This window comes from Hyla sarda, chromosome 2 (assembly GCF_029499605.1).
Source record: "Hyla sarda isolate aHylSar1 chromosome 2, aHylSar1.hap1, whole genome shotgun sequence".
Lineage (NCBI taxonomy): Eukaryota > Metazoa > Chordata > Amphibia > Anura > Hylidae > Hyla > Hyla sarda.
In genome coordinates, this window is record NC_079190.1 from 252,794,592 (window position 1) to 252,810,262 (window position 15,671).

Genomic DNA, 15,671 nt, shown 5'->3' on the forward strand with positions numbered 1-15,671 from the left:
ACTTTAACTGTGCAATGCAAATCTGCCTCCTTCTGCTACACATCCACTTCTCTAGGCAGAACTGATGTTGATGGTTGTTCTGTAGCTTTCCCAAATACAGATATATCTATAATATACAGAAATGATGGAATAAACAATTACAATATTTTTTTATATATCTTGCTTTTAACCCCTTAAGGACTCAGCCCATTTTGGCCTTAAGGACTCAGACAATTTAATTTTTACGTTTTCATTTTTTCCTCCTCGCCTTCTAAAAATCATAACTCTTTTATATTTTCATCCACAGACTAGTATGAGGGCTTGTTTTTTGCGTGACCAGTTGTCCTTTGTAATGACATCACTCATTATATCATAAAATGTATGGCGCAACCAAAAAACACTATTTTTGTGGGGAAATTAAAACGAAAAACGCAATTTTGCTAATTTTGGAAGGTTTTGTTTTCACGCCGTACAATTTCTGGTAAAAATGACATGTGTTCTTTATTCTGAGGGTCAATACGATTAAAATGATACCCATATTATATACTTTTATATTATTGTTGCGCTTAAAAAAAATCACAAACTTTTTAACCAAATTAGTACGTTTATAATCCCTTTATTTTGATGACCTATAACTTTTTTATTTTTCCGTACAAGCGGCGGTATGGGGGCTCATTTTATGCGCCATGATCTGTACTTTTTTTTGATACCACATTTGTATATAAAAAACTTTTAATACATTTTTTATAATTTTTTTTTTAATAAAATGTATTAAAAAAGTAGGAATTTTGGACTTTTAAAAATTTTTTTCGTTCACGCCGTTCACCGTACAGGATCATTAACATTTTATTTTAATAGTTCGGACATTTACGCACGCGGCGATACCAAATATGTCTATAAAAAATGTTTTTTACGCTTTTTGGTGGTAAAATAGGAAAAAACGGACGTTTTACTTTTTTATTGGGGGAGGGGATTTTTCACTTTTTTTTTACTTTTACTTTTACATTTTTTTACATTTTTTTTTTACACTTGAATAGTCCCCATAGGGGACTATTCATAGCAATACCATGATTGCTAATACTGATCTGTTCTATGTATAGGACATAGAACAGATCAGTATTATCGGTCATCTCCTGCTCTGGTCTGCTCGATCACAGACCAGAGCAGGAGACGCCGGGAGCCGCACGGAGGAAGGTGAGGGGACCTCCGTGCGGCGTTATGAATGATCGGATCCCCGCAGCAGCGCTGCGGGCGATCCGATCGTTCATTTTAATCGCGAACTCCCGCAGATGCCGGGATCTGTATTGATCCCGGCACCTGAGGGGTTAATGGCGGATGCCCGCGAGATCGCAGCCGGGATCAGCCGCGCATGACACGGGCATCGCTCCGATGCCCGCGGTTATGCTTAGGACGTAAATGTACGTCCTGGTGCGTTAAGTACCACCTCACCAGGACGTACATTTACGTCCTGCGTCCTTAAGGGGTTAAGAAATGAACCAGTCACATTGAACTATAGCAGGTTCTCTACATGGATAAAGCTGAGAAATGTACTGTGACAATTTGTTATTGGCAAATTGATCGGCTATATTGATGCTTCTTCCTCTCTGTGTAAATACTCTTTTTCAGTGGTGTTTTTTATGTTTGACACTGAAATATAAATTTTAATGGGATTTACGTCCTGTAAATCCTATTCAAATATATATTTCAGCGTCAAACATAAAAAACACCACTGAAAAAAGAGTGTTAACCTCAAAACATGGAGAACTTGGGGAAGAAGTATTTTAGTATTCTGGTATTGTTTGCATTGTTTTACAGCATTATTTACTTAGATTTCTGCCGCTATGTAATAGCTCATTAGGACTGGGATAGATGAGACCAATCACAGTTTTCATTTGTTTAGAATTATTTAAATGAAATCACAAATGGTAATGGATTTAAAGCACAAACATGGCTGATGATACAAAGCTACGGGCAAAAGTGTTAGACCGAAAGAAGGGTTTCCAAAAATAGAAAACTAAGTTCTAAAAGAGTGAGTGGAAAGGAAACGTCTTATAGTCTTTTTTCAAAACTGACATAACCGAAAAATGTATGTTACACATAAAGAACACGCAAATACAGTGGGTACAATGTCAAATGATGACAGATGACAGGGAAAGCAATATTTAGAATTATGTGCTAATATGTTTGACACCCCTTTAGAATACCTCATCTCTCCATAGAATGTCCATGCTTTATATATGTAATTATACAACAAATATACACTGTCCACTGTCCATTCAATTCCTGCTATTGAGAATACAGTGGTCCCTCAACATACGATGGTAATCCGTGCCAAACGGACCATCGTTTGTTGAAACCATTGTATGTTGAGGGATCCGTGCAATGTAAAGTATAGGACAGTGGTCTACAACCTGCGGACTTCCAGATGTTGCAAAACTACAACACCCAGCATGCCCGGACAGCCAACGGCTGTCCAGGTATGCTGGAAGTTGTAGTTTTGCAACATCTGGAGGTCCGCAGGTTGAAGACCACTGGTAGAGGAAGTTGTACTCACCTGTCCCCGCCGCTCCGGACCGTCACCGCTGCCCTTGATGTCGCCCTCTATTGCTGTCGCCGGGTCCCCGGGGTGTCCCCGACACTCCGGCAAGGCCTCTGCTTCCCCAGCATCGGCGCTCTCTGTCGCCGCCATCATGTCATTACGCACGCCACTCCTATTGGATGACAGGACAGCGTGTGCAGCGACGTGATGACGACGATGGAGAGCGCCGGCGATGCAGGGGAGCCCGAAGAGGACGCGCCGGAGCCCCGAGGACAGGTAAGTGATCGTCAGCGGACCACACGGGGCACTGTAAACAGCTATCCGGTGGCAGCTGAAGCAGTCTGCGCTGCCGGATAGCCGTTTTTGCGATGGCCCCGAGAGGCCATCGTATGTTGAAATGATCGTATGTCGGGGCCATCGTAGGTTGGGGGGGTCACTGGGAATCAACATTTCTGCCAACAATGAATATGAACTTAACCCAGCACTTGATGTCACATGCCCCATTAAGCAATCATGGTAAATAAAGCCTGGTATATAGGATATCTATCTATAGTTTCTGCATTCTGTATGAGATCCTTCTAATTATTGGTTCATGGTAAAAATACACATTGCAGTAATAGGTGTTTTCTCTAAGTTCTAGTCAGGGGAAAGTATCTTCTGTTACACATATACATTTATGTCACACAGTTTTCGTGGATTGTATTTCAAAAGGTTGTGATGCCAGAAGTGCATTCAAATATAATACCAGCATCACAATGTTTTTTGTTCCCTGGTTCAGTTCCCTTGTGTGTCCCTGCGCTCACCTCTACCATTATCTCAGAATGTCATAGTTAATCTTTTAAAGTCCAAATTTGCATTCACAATTGTGCAGATAAATAGAGACAATAATAAAGAAGCACTCCAGGATATGTTTTTCTTATGCAGTGCATCATAGCTTTTTTAGAGAATTATGTGGAGATTCTTGTGTATGCCTTGTGCTTACCTGTTTTAGCTGATGTGGCAGGCATGGGTTTTCAGCCATTTTTGTGTTTCTTTTAGAGCAGAAATGATTTTCTCAAACAGTATATTTCCTATGATAACTTAAAATAAGGTGCAGCTCACAACAGAAGGACCGAGGCAGTTAAAGCTAAAGCCGGACCCCACCGGCAACAATAATGTAAAATAATGAAAACCTATAGCTTATGCCTCTAGGACCTCACCAATGGTGCATAATGGTGTGGGCAATTATAGATGTAACAGTGTTTGCTCAGAAATTGTTTTTTAATTCAGATTATAAAATATAATATATAAATGTATAAAACAGTATCAAAATATCACATTACACTGGCACTATCTAATGAAAATCTCACTGGGCCCTAGTGAGATATCCAAAATATATGAATAAATTGATGTTCTAATGAGTCCATAAATCTGCAGATAAAAAATAAAAATAAAATAAATCCGCAAAAGGTGTGGATAGATGTTTGGGTTTATGGCAAAATAATTGTAACATGAAGTCAATAAAAAAGTTGATGAATGGATGATACAGAGTATCTCTCACCACTGCTTCTGGCTTGATAAATGATGATGGTTAGGTTGCAGCCTTATGTTCCTTGTGTGCCCCAATAGATGGAAGGGGGCACAAGTTGGTATGTCTCCCTTAGCAGCCCCGTTGGCAGGGGGGCGCAAATGAATGTAGCATACCGTGAGCTTCGGTGGCAGAGGAGCATGCAGCAGTTTCAGCGCTGGAGACCTCGTTCGCTGGCCGGCTTAAGACAGGTGGCACTAGTCTGGCACTCCGGCAGGAGTGTCAGTCGGCTTGGGTGTTACAACGGGTCTGGCGATGATGGTACGCCGGGAGCGGTGGAAGGTCCGGGATTGGGGTCCCACGTGGAAGCAGGAGATGAGGCTATGCGATGCTGTGGATGGTAAAGTTGCAGCCAGGCAGGGTGGAGTAAGACAGATTTAACTCCTCTGTTTCCAAAATGTTTGCAGATGGACACTGATGGTGACTATGTGAACAGTGCCAGATGCCACTTGGATCCTTGCCGGTGCCTTTTGGCCTGGAGGTGAAGGGTAGGTTTGTTGGGGGGCCTCTCTACTGTTGCTATAGACCTCATCCTTTGTGCACGTTTTTTTTAGTATGACACGTTTGCACTTTTTCTTGCACTTTGGGTGATAGAGAGCACTCTTTAAAAAAAAAATCTATTCAATCAAAGATGTAAAGTCTTCATGTTTCCCCACACTTTTGTGGCTTTTGGCCTTTTTATTGCTGCAATTAGACAAAATGTATGTAAAAAATGAAATATTTTTATGTTTTTTTGAAATATTATGGCAAAAACTGAAAAAAACTGACAAAAAAGCACCATGTAGAGTGCACATGATATGATATGGTGTATAGTGCGAATGATATGATATGGTGTGTAGTGCGCATGATATGATATGGTGTGGAGTGCGCATGATATGATATGGTGTGGAGTGCGCATGTTATATGTTGTTTATTATACATGATATGATATGGTGTGGAGTGCGCATGTTATGATATGTTGTTTAGTATACATGATATGGTGTGGAGTGCGCATGTTGTGATATGGTGTTTAGTATACATTATATGATAAGGTGTGGAGGGTGCATGATATGATATGGTGTGGAGTGCGCATGTTATATGTTGTTTATTATACATGATATGACATGGTGTGGAGTGCGCATGTTATATGTTGTTTATTATACATGATATGATATGGTGTGGAGTGCGCATGTTATGATATGTTGTTTAGTATACATGATATGGTGTGGAGTGCGCATGTTATGATATGGTGTTTAGTATACATTATATGATAAGGTGTGGAGGGTGCATGATATGGTGTGTAGTGTGCATGATATGATATGGTGTTTAGTGTGCATGATATGATATGGTGTGTAGTGTGCATGATATGATATGGTGTTTAGTATACATTATATGATATGGCGTGTAGTATACATGATATGATATGGTGTGGAGGGCGCATGATATGATATGGCATGTACTGTGCATGGCATAATATGGTGTGGAGTGTGCATGATATGGTCAAAAAAATAAAACGACCCAGAGAGCGTTTTTAATAGTGCAGACTGAGTACTCTTTTATTCATAGGGCAGGCAGAATGTCCTTATTATTATTATTGCAAGCAAAGTGTTCTTATTACTAATAGTGGCAAAAAGTCGCCCTTTTGTTAATAGAATCAGCAGTGCCCCTATTTTTAGTGCCAGCAGACTGTCTTCTCCATTATTAGAGTCCTTCCTATTATTAACAGTGCCATCCAGATTGCTAACAGTGAAAAAGCCAGGCACAAAAAAAAATAATAATGAAAAAACACAAGGTCCAGCAGCGATGTAGCTAAACCCACACTGATATTCAGGCCAGGCCAGTTTTCCACTTAAATTCATTGCAAGCAATTTCATATTTAATGGTATTGCAGCTAAACAGCGGTTCATCCCCTGGCCATTAATAACTCACTTGAATGCCAGTGTGGATGCTGCCCAATCGAGAGGTCAAAAGGTATGAACCAAGCCTCTAGAAATTCTATTCTGGCCATTGAAGCAGCACAATCTGACAATGTATAAAGAGAAAAAAGAAGGTTGTGCACCATTGGTCTAGCGCATGCTAGGGTGGTGAACTGCTCTATCTGGATTTATTGATGTACTTTACTGTTTAGCTATGAAAATGATCGACTTATCTGTGCGCCATACAGTAAAGAAATGTAAATCAAACAAATCTGTCACATATTTATATTTCCATATTTTATTTGCACCAATTTAATCTGTCTAATGTAGAAAGAAAAATGTTCCTTACCTGGAAACCATCAGCAAGCATGCTACATACCACTGATGGATCTAGGTATGGTATGAATTACAAAAAGAACTAACTCTATTTATAGAAGGACAGCACTTTGTCTTAACAGATTGATATATATATATATATATATATATATATATATATATCATATGTCGGAAGAAGGTAAAGATATATCCGCACTCACCACTGGGTTCGGCGTAATTCGTTCCTATGTGGGGAAAGCCACGGGATCAGAGATACGATGTAGCTATGTGCACTCAGAGGCGATAACCGGCTATTTCGCGCACATGCGCGAAATAGCCGGTTATCGCCTCTCAGTGCACAAAGCTACATCGTCTCTCTGATCCCGTGGCTTTCCCCACATAGGAACGAATTACTCCGAACCCGGTGATGAGTGCGGATATATCTTTACCTTCTTCCGACATATGATCTTGCTAGCTATCCTTTCTGTTTGTCCTAGCACCGCTACCCGGCCTGTTTCTAATTGATTGGCTCAGCTGAGGCAGACACCTCGCTGGATACATATTCACATAGACTCATTTGTGTTTGTTTGATGCTGTCCATACCATCTCTACCTACACGTGTATATATATATATATGTATATATATATATATATTATTTTTACAACTTGTGTTGAAATTAATTGAAAACAGCGTAAAATGCAAACACTTAAGTAGTAGAGTAATATTGCAATGACTATCATTTAAATTTTACCATAAAGTATTGGATAATCAAAAAGGAGCTTGACATTAATAAAAAGTGAGTTTTATTGTATCTATAAAATACCAGACTGAAAACATAGATATTGGAGGATCGGCACTGTAAAAAAAAATCCATCTAGTTTCTTGCACACAGCGTATTATAGATCCATCCATAAATCCCTGTATCACTGAGAAGCCAGTAATGAAAACATGGGGAAATACAACCAAATCTATGAGATAGAAGAAAGATCATAATCTTGTTCAAAAGTTCATCCTTAAGTATAAGCAGGTCTATAAATTAGCTGCCAGGAACTAGGGACAAAGCAGAGTGAATCTGCTCCTGATATAAAAGATGAATTACTGTCCCATACACAGTTCACTTTATCTCATTGCATGTTGGACGCAGAGTTATAGGACCTGTAATAAAAAAAGATTATTCCTCCTTCCTGCTCCACCGCTTTATTTTCCTGCACTTTCGTCTCCCTGTGCGTGCCGTCATGCTGAGAAATGCACACATCTCAAAATGAAAAACCTCCCCTGTTATGGTAATTTCCATTTTTTGTGTGTCTCTTGTTTACCCTGACATTGTAAACAACAATTATACAAGAGCAGGAGCCTTTGAAGCTGAGAGAAAGAGTACAAGAATGCATTAATCTTAAAGTCTGCGAGAAGTATGGTCTACTGTGCTGAATGGGAACACGAGAGGCGAGCCGCATCCGCTAATCAAGAAGTGTCACAGAAGCTGCGAATAGAGGTCATGTAGAAAAACTGCGGCATGGTTCCACTACATTTCTAGAAATGTATATTGATGAACAGCTTTAGTCACTTGGCTGGCTCTTCTTTATCCAGGTTATAAAAAAGAAGATCCATTTGACCCTCGCACTGATTTATTACCCGCAATAAAATACAGGCAACCTGACAAACTGCAAGCAGCGGGATCCCAAAAGTGATGTGAATATGCAGGGTACTCACTCAGGATGGATAGGATCACTCTGAATTCATTTTTGCCAGCTACAAGCCTATACATATTTTTAGGGGGATTGTCAAATGCTGTTCTCTATCAGTTTGCACTTGTTTTTATTCGTAAATATAAAAAAAACACACTGTAGTTCTTAAAAACTAAAATAAAGATGAACCAGTCTGTTACTTCTTTTTCGTCTTTATTAAATAACATCACAAAAGCAAAAGAGAGGGTGATGGATGAATGTAGGAGTGCAGTAAAGCGAAGTGATGGCTGTTTCACACCGGCAGGTTCTTCTTTTGGCCCGCTGGCATGAAACAGCCGTCGTCTTGCTTTACTGAAGCCCCCCACCCATCTGTCATCCTCTCCATAGCTTTTGCGATCCACACAGTTATGTGATTTAACTGTTAAAGTTCTGAAAATAAACTTTCTGTTTTCAAATAGGTTATGGATAGAGAGAAGCAAACCAAACATGTAGAACCTTAGTTGGGTCCGATCTTTGCTAAAAGTTTGGTTTGGGATGAACTCAAATTTCAGAATGCTTGGAAGAAGCTACTAAAATGACGTCTTCCACGTGGCAGAAAAGAGAAGGTGGAGGGACCACATGACCTCAGGGAATCCCATAATGCATCTTAAACAGGCAATCAAGATGCATTATAGGGGTGATATCAAAGCCCCATGACTGTAAAAGCCTATGGGGGTTATTTATTAATAATGGTCTTGGCTAGATAATTTTTGTTGTTTGTCTAGATGCGTTTTTTTTTTCCCACAGTGCTACTCCAAATTTATCATTTTGTCGCAGTGACCATGATACATTTCGTGCAGATCTGCACCCAGATCATTTTCTACCCTGCTTTTGAGGAGCTTGTTTGTCTGTGTGTTTGGCTTTATTTGTTTTAGTTTTAATTTTAAGGCAAATTAATAAAAGAAGGTCTGCAAAGAGAGTCTCCCTCACATATGAGTAGTAGTTTACCTTGCCGCAGGCCAGGAAAAAAAAATAACTATCGTTCGAGAGATGGATGTTTTAGTTGAACAGGTATTTTTTTTTTTACCTTTCACCTTTTTTATAATGTTATCATCACTTTGTCGAATATTTTTTTTAAACTTGGGCACATGAAATTGTGTGATGTTGGCCATTGCTAACAATCTTATTGTTTCTTACATCTTTACCATTCCTTTTTTGTACCTTAAAAAATATATCTGATTGTTTCATATGGACAACTGCCTTATTTTTCCTTTGCATTTTTTAAAAAGTTTTACTTATTATATCTTTAAACATTCTTAATCTCTACCTTATTCTCTCTATCTTTCTCCCTTCCTTTTTCTGTCTCTTTCACTCTGGCTGATCTTTTATTTTTGGCAAAAAGGCAGGAGTAGTAATCTTTTTTACACCTGGTCAGGAGGTGGTCTAGATTTGCTTTTTTTTTTTTTTTTTGCTCTATTTGTAGCAAAATTTGGGCAAAAATAAAAAACACGCAGATAATAAATTTGTGACCACTGCATCCTTCACTTTAAAAAATGGTCTAGCAACACCAAAAGGTCAAAATGACGGATTTTAGAACCTTGAAAAAAAAAAGAAAGAATAACCCAGCAATTAGCACAAAAATGTTTATAAAATTTCAAATGTAGACCAAAAAAAGCAATAGAAGACAATGATAAATAACCCCCTATGTGCCTATCCTCAACAGCCATTTCAGAGATAGCAAGTGTTAGGTGAAGATCTCTGTGAGGGACACTAAGCAGTAAACAACACAAATAAGAGTAGGACCACACATATGTAATAAGTGTAGTAAAGCAGCAGGAAGCATTCTGCATCTGTTTTATGAGTGCAAAATCTGCTTTTCTTGGAACTTAAGTGAGACAGCTTTTTGTTTTACACATATTGTAAAAAGCAGCATAGAGGGTTTTGTGTTACTTTTATGCACTTTCTAGGAGGTCCAACTTGTTGCTATGCCCCAAAATGGGAATCACTTTTTTAACAGCTTGTAAAAAGCCATTGCTTCAATATTTTTCAGGCACAAAACCTATTGCTACTTACAAAATGGGATAGTTTTGGGCCACTTGAAAAAAAGTATTTGCTTCTTTCGATACATCTGCCTCCAAAAAGGGTTATTTTTGGACATAAATTTTAAAAAGAATTAAAAATCTGCCAGTCTAGTGTGTTTTTATTCAACCTGATAGATACCACCATGTACCAAACATTTACCTATAGCCATACATGTTGCCATAACTTTAAAATTAACTTTGACTTAAATCAGCTCAGAAGTGCATAGAACGACTCTTAGGTGACCTAACAGTGTTATACAGGGCGCTGTAATCCACCCATTCCATTAATAACCATAGTATCCCTTCCTTCATACCCTCTCCAGTTCAGACATGTTCATCTTATATACAGGTGCCCAAAATTGTAGACAATATTCAATATGACAAATGATTTGTATAGAGACAAAAACTGTTTTTGTCATGAGCATCTATGCCTCTGTTGGTGCATCCCATGATTTTATGTGCTTTGGCTTTTTACGTGCTTTGACTGTATCTCAAATATGCTTTTCGTGAGTGTTTTATTAGATAGTACATAAATGTAAGTTTAGTTTCCTAGCCCCAGACACCAACATTTTTCAGTGTTGATTTTTTTTTTTTTTTTTTACAATGCTCTGAATTTCCCAGGATGTCGGCTCAGAAGCATTCAAAGGAGAAAAAGGTTACTGGGTGTTGGCTTTCAGTGCACAGTCTAGCATTCTAGGTTTGTGACTACCCAAATTTTCACACAAGTTATATAGCAGTATTGTTTGGACATTGTATAACATTGCTATTACAGAAAATATTTACCATACTACAACAGAAGAATAATGGGTGCATTTCTACAGCAAAGTTTGGTATATGACGCTTTTTCAGTAACAACAAAATTTCGAGAAATCTTCCTATGATATGGTGTCTATTGCAGAAGACCAGAATAGTGGCTACTTTATGTTTCATAATATAGTTTAATTATACTATACAAGGTAGTGATGAGCACGAATATTCCTAATGCAAATTTTTATTGCGAATATCGGCACTTCGCAATTTCACAAATATTTAGAATATAGTGCTATACATTCATTATAATGAATATTCGTTTTTTTTTTTTTGACATGCTAATTTTTATGCAAATTTTTAGGTGAATTATCAATGCAAATTTTTGCATAGAAAAAACAAGTGAATGAAGCTAGCGAATATGCGAATTTCGCGAATATAGGACAAATAATTGTGAATATATTCACGAAATATTGCAAATTTGAATATGGCCCCTGCTTCTCATCACTAATAAAAGGTGAGATAAAAAGAACAATACTAAAAGCAAGACTAGATAGTTTCATTATAGTTATATAAGGCAGTAGAAAGAATATCTAACCTATAATCCTAATGTGCTTATCCAGTTGATTCAGAATATCAGGAAAAGAGGCTCCAGTGATGTTGGTGGCTTATGTTTATACATTTTGGTCCTATAAACCTAAACCGGTGCACTTGGATAGGCTACTATTAGTGCAAAACCACCTCGGAGACCTCATTTATACATATAGATGTTTTCTCACTTGAGTTTTCAAGCAGATGTAATGTTCTGCTATTTTTAACATCATAAATGATTCATAAAACTAAATATTGACAAAAAGTCATTTGATAATTTTGTGTGAATACAAAACAGAAAAAAACAGCACTGTGCACACTGACAGTGAGCCATGCCCTAGTGCCAAGACCTGAGGCTCAAGCATGCCAGCAGAACATATGCTCCTGGAAATGAGAAGACATAAGTGTGTGACCTTTGTCTGGCACCAGATGTGCAAGATTCCCAGCGGCGGGATGTAGGGCATCACTACTACAAGGTTGACCAACCCTTGCTTAGCAAGCTTCAGCCACAGTCATGGTTAAGGAATGACAGGGCAGATGCCATGTTTACGTTTTTTTATTTGCTAGTTCATAAACTTTAGTGTGTTTGGCTGGTTCTGAAGTGCGGCCCATCCAAGCTGTTTCTTTGATGCAAGACCGCCTTCTGGAAATTAACCCCACGGGTGTTGTTTGAAGATAATATCACAAAGCTGAACTGCTGCGGGATGAGCAGAGAGATGTAGCTTTGCTGGGCTAAAGAACCCTAGTGGATGACAGTCAGCAGTGCTGCAAGATAACAAGTGCCATGTAGCATCAGTGTCATTAGAGTGTGTGGCATGTGTGCGCTTTCTAGCAGAGCCAGGATACATTATACTAGTGAGGAGCAAAGTGAATGGAAATAATGAAGTGTGTTTAAACATACCTGGTAATGAGGAGAAAGACATGTGCCAGCGGGAAATGTCATCTTCCTTTTCGTAGTCACTCCGTGTGACCTTTATCAATTGTTTTATAAGTATACGGATAGTATAAAAATAGAATGGGGATTTTGACATCTTTTTTTTCTCCTTTGTTGAGATTTAATTATTTCCTATTCCTACAGAGTGCCTCACGACACCAGCTTCAGTCATCCACTCTCTCCCTTCCCCCAGTCACATGTAGTGTAGAGAGGATGCTGTAATCCTACCCCGAGCTGACAGTAGTGTGTTGTTTTTGTGAATTATCATCATGGGTCCATTCAGGCAAAACTAGATAAAAAACTAATACCCACGGGACATATAGGTGTTCTTCATGAACGCAGCTGCTCTGCCTGTGCCAAAATAATCTACAGTGTCTTTCAGATAACCTTATTTCATTCTCTTCTAGCAATAGCAATTGTTGTTGTCATCATACGCACATCTTTATATTCATTGTGCTGGGTAAATGTGTATATTTTAAGTTTAAATGGAGCATAAAAGGGAAATATGGAGATCATGGGGGAGATTTATCAAAACCTGTCCAGAGGAAAAGTTGCTGAGTTGCCAATTGCAACCAATCAGATCGCTTCTTTCATTTTTCAGAGGCCCTTTTGAAAATGAAAGAAGTGATCTGATTGGTTGCTATGGACAACTCAGTAACTTTTTCTCTGCACAGGTTTTGATAAATCTCCCCCAATATGTCCTTTACCAAATTACATTTCCTAAAAGATATCAATTATCACAAACACTTTCTTTATTAGACACAAATTCCCAATATGGTTGTGCATTTAAAGCAGCTTGTGTTCTGCATATGGCGGAGAGGACAACAGTCGGTCTGTGCTAATAAAAAATGCAAGAAAGCTTTTTTCCTCTACACTTTTATCAAATATTCTCCTTCTAAAACAACAAAAATCAACGCACATAATATAAATATAATAAAGATAGGTCTATTGTGTCACTTAAAGCGGTGGCTGAAAACTGGTGCCAGAAAGTTAAACAGATTTGTAAATTACTTCTATTAAAAAATCTTAATCCATCCAGTACTCATTAGCTGCTGAATACTACAGAGGAAATTCTTTTCTTTTTCTAACACAGAGCTCTATGCTGACATCACAAGCACAGTGCTCTCTGCTGACACCTCTGTCCATTTTAAGAACTGTTCAGAGTAGGAGAAAATCCCCATAGCAAACATATGCTGCTCTGGACAGTTCCTAAAACGGAAAGATATGTCAGCAGAGAGCACTGTGCTCATGATGTCAGCAGAGAGCACTGTGTTCCAAAAAGAAAATAATTTCCTCTGTAGTATTCAGCAGCTCATAAGTACTGGAAGGATTAAGATGTTTTAATAGAAGTAATTTAGAAATATGTTTAACTTTCTGCCACCAGTTGATTTAAAAGAAAAAGGTTTTCACCGGACTACCCCTTTAAGCCTAAATCCTGTGTAATAATTTATTTTAAATATATATATAAGTAATTTACAAATCTGTTTAACTTTCTGGCACCAGTTGATTTAAAAAAAAAAAAGTTTTCCACCGGAGTACCCCCTTTAACAAAGCAGGTCTAGTAGTTCTTTTGCTCTGGTCCCTTAAATGAATGCTGTCGGAATCAGCTAATATAAAGTTAGAAAACAAAAGTCCAAGGAATCACAGCACCAAAAAGGCTCAGGATCTTGTGCAAAAGCTGGAGTTCTTTTTATTTTAACAAAAATACTAAGTTTCAGCAGCAGTAGCCTTTGCAAACATACTATACTATAAAGTTAGGGAAAACCTTTTTTTTTTTTTATTTTTTTATATCTTCTGTACATCCCAGTAATTTGCAACTCTTCTGGTACTGTCTGCATCACTAAAGGTGTTATCCCAGGAGTATAACCTATAGCCTATCCACAGGATAGGTGCCACGTAGCTGATTGGTGGGGGGCTGATCACAAAAACGTAGAATCCTTGTCCCTCTCCATGGCACTGCCAAAGATAGGTGAGTATATCACTCGGATATCTTCGACAAGCCTATGATGAATAAATGGAGGAGTAGGGCCCATGTTCGAAGCTACTCCACTCACTTGGGGGGCAAGAAACCCAGCAGTGAGTGGGGGTCTTAGCAGTCAGGCCCTCCGTAGAACAGTCACTAATCACCTATCCTAAGGAAAGGAGTTAAAGGGGTACTCCGGTGCTTACACATCTTATCCCCTATCCAAAGGATAGGGGATAAGATGCCTGATCGCGGGAGTCCCGCAGCTGGGGACGCCCGTGATCATGCACGCGGCACCTCGTTTGTAATCAGTCCCCGGAGCGTGTTCGCTCCACGACTGATTACGGTCGACCGCAGGGCCGGCTATATAGCTATCAAACCCCCTCCCGTAGGCTTGCATTGAGGGGCGGAGCGTGACGTCACACGGGGGCAGGGGCGTGACGTCACACGCCGCCGGCCCTGCGGTCAACCGTAATCAGTCCCGGAGCGAACACGCTCCGGGGACTGATTACAAATGGGGTGCCGTGTGCATGATCACGGGGGTCCCCAGCTGCGGGACTCCCGCGATCAGGCATCTTATCCCCTATCCTTTGGATAGGGGATAAGATGTGTAAGCACCAGAGTACCCCTTTAAGTAATAATCTTGAGATTGCCACTTTAAGACCCTGAGGTGTACACAGCTCTTTAAAAACATGCATCTGAGGTACCAGAGAAAAAGAAATAGCTTTAGAATATTAAATGGCCCTAGTAGCTCCATTTTACAAACTTTTGCTTTTAACCAGTACTATTTCATTACATTTTCCATTACAATGTCATTCGGTCCTATATTTAGCTAGATCGGAAGAAGATGGATGTTGATATGTAATGACAGTGTAAGGCCGGGGCTACATTGTAACTTTATGTAGCACTGCTCCTGGATTCTACAGATACAGTCCAATGCAGTATTGCTTTGGACTGTATCTGTAGAACCATAGTTGAAATAAGTTATTAGCGCTACAAATAAGTCACAGCATAGTCCACCCCTACATCAGTGTTTTCCTACCAGTATGCTGCGGCAAGGTGTGCCATAAGCTGACCGAACTTACTCCACTGCTCTGTTAAACTATAGCTTTGCTCCCCCATTCTCCAGTGTGCTGGCAGGTTTGCCTGTCTATATCATGGCATCCTATGGAGAAGCATGTGACCATACACATCACTCTGCCTCCTCCACTGTGCCTGCACAATGTAACACTATGGGTGAAGCAGAGTGACATTTATTGTCACCTGCCTCTCCATAGGACAGCATTATATGGACAAGAAACCAGCCAACACACAGGAAACAAAGGGCAACCTATGGGGGGCACACTATATATATCTGGGTAATATTCCTACAGGCAGCAAGCTACCTACCAGGGC

General features: G+C 39.3%; 1 protein-coding gene across 7 annotated transcripts in view; it reads left to right on the top strand.

Annotated features, from left to right (window-relative positions):
- Positions 1 to 15,671, top strand: part of ADGRB2 (adhesion G protein-coupled receptor B2) — a 571,730-nt gene that overhangs the window by 101,405 nt on the left and 454,654 nt on the right. The window lies entirely within an intron of this gene.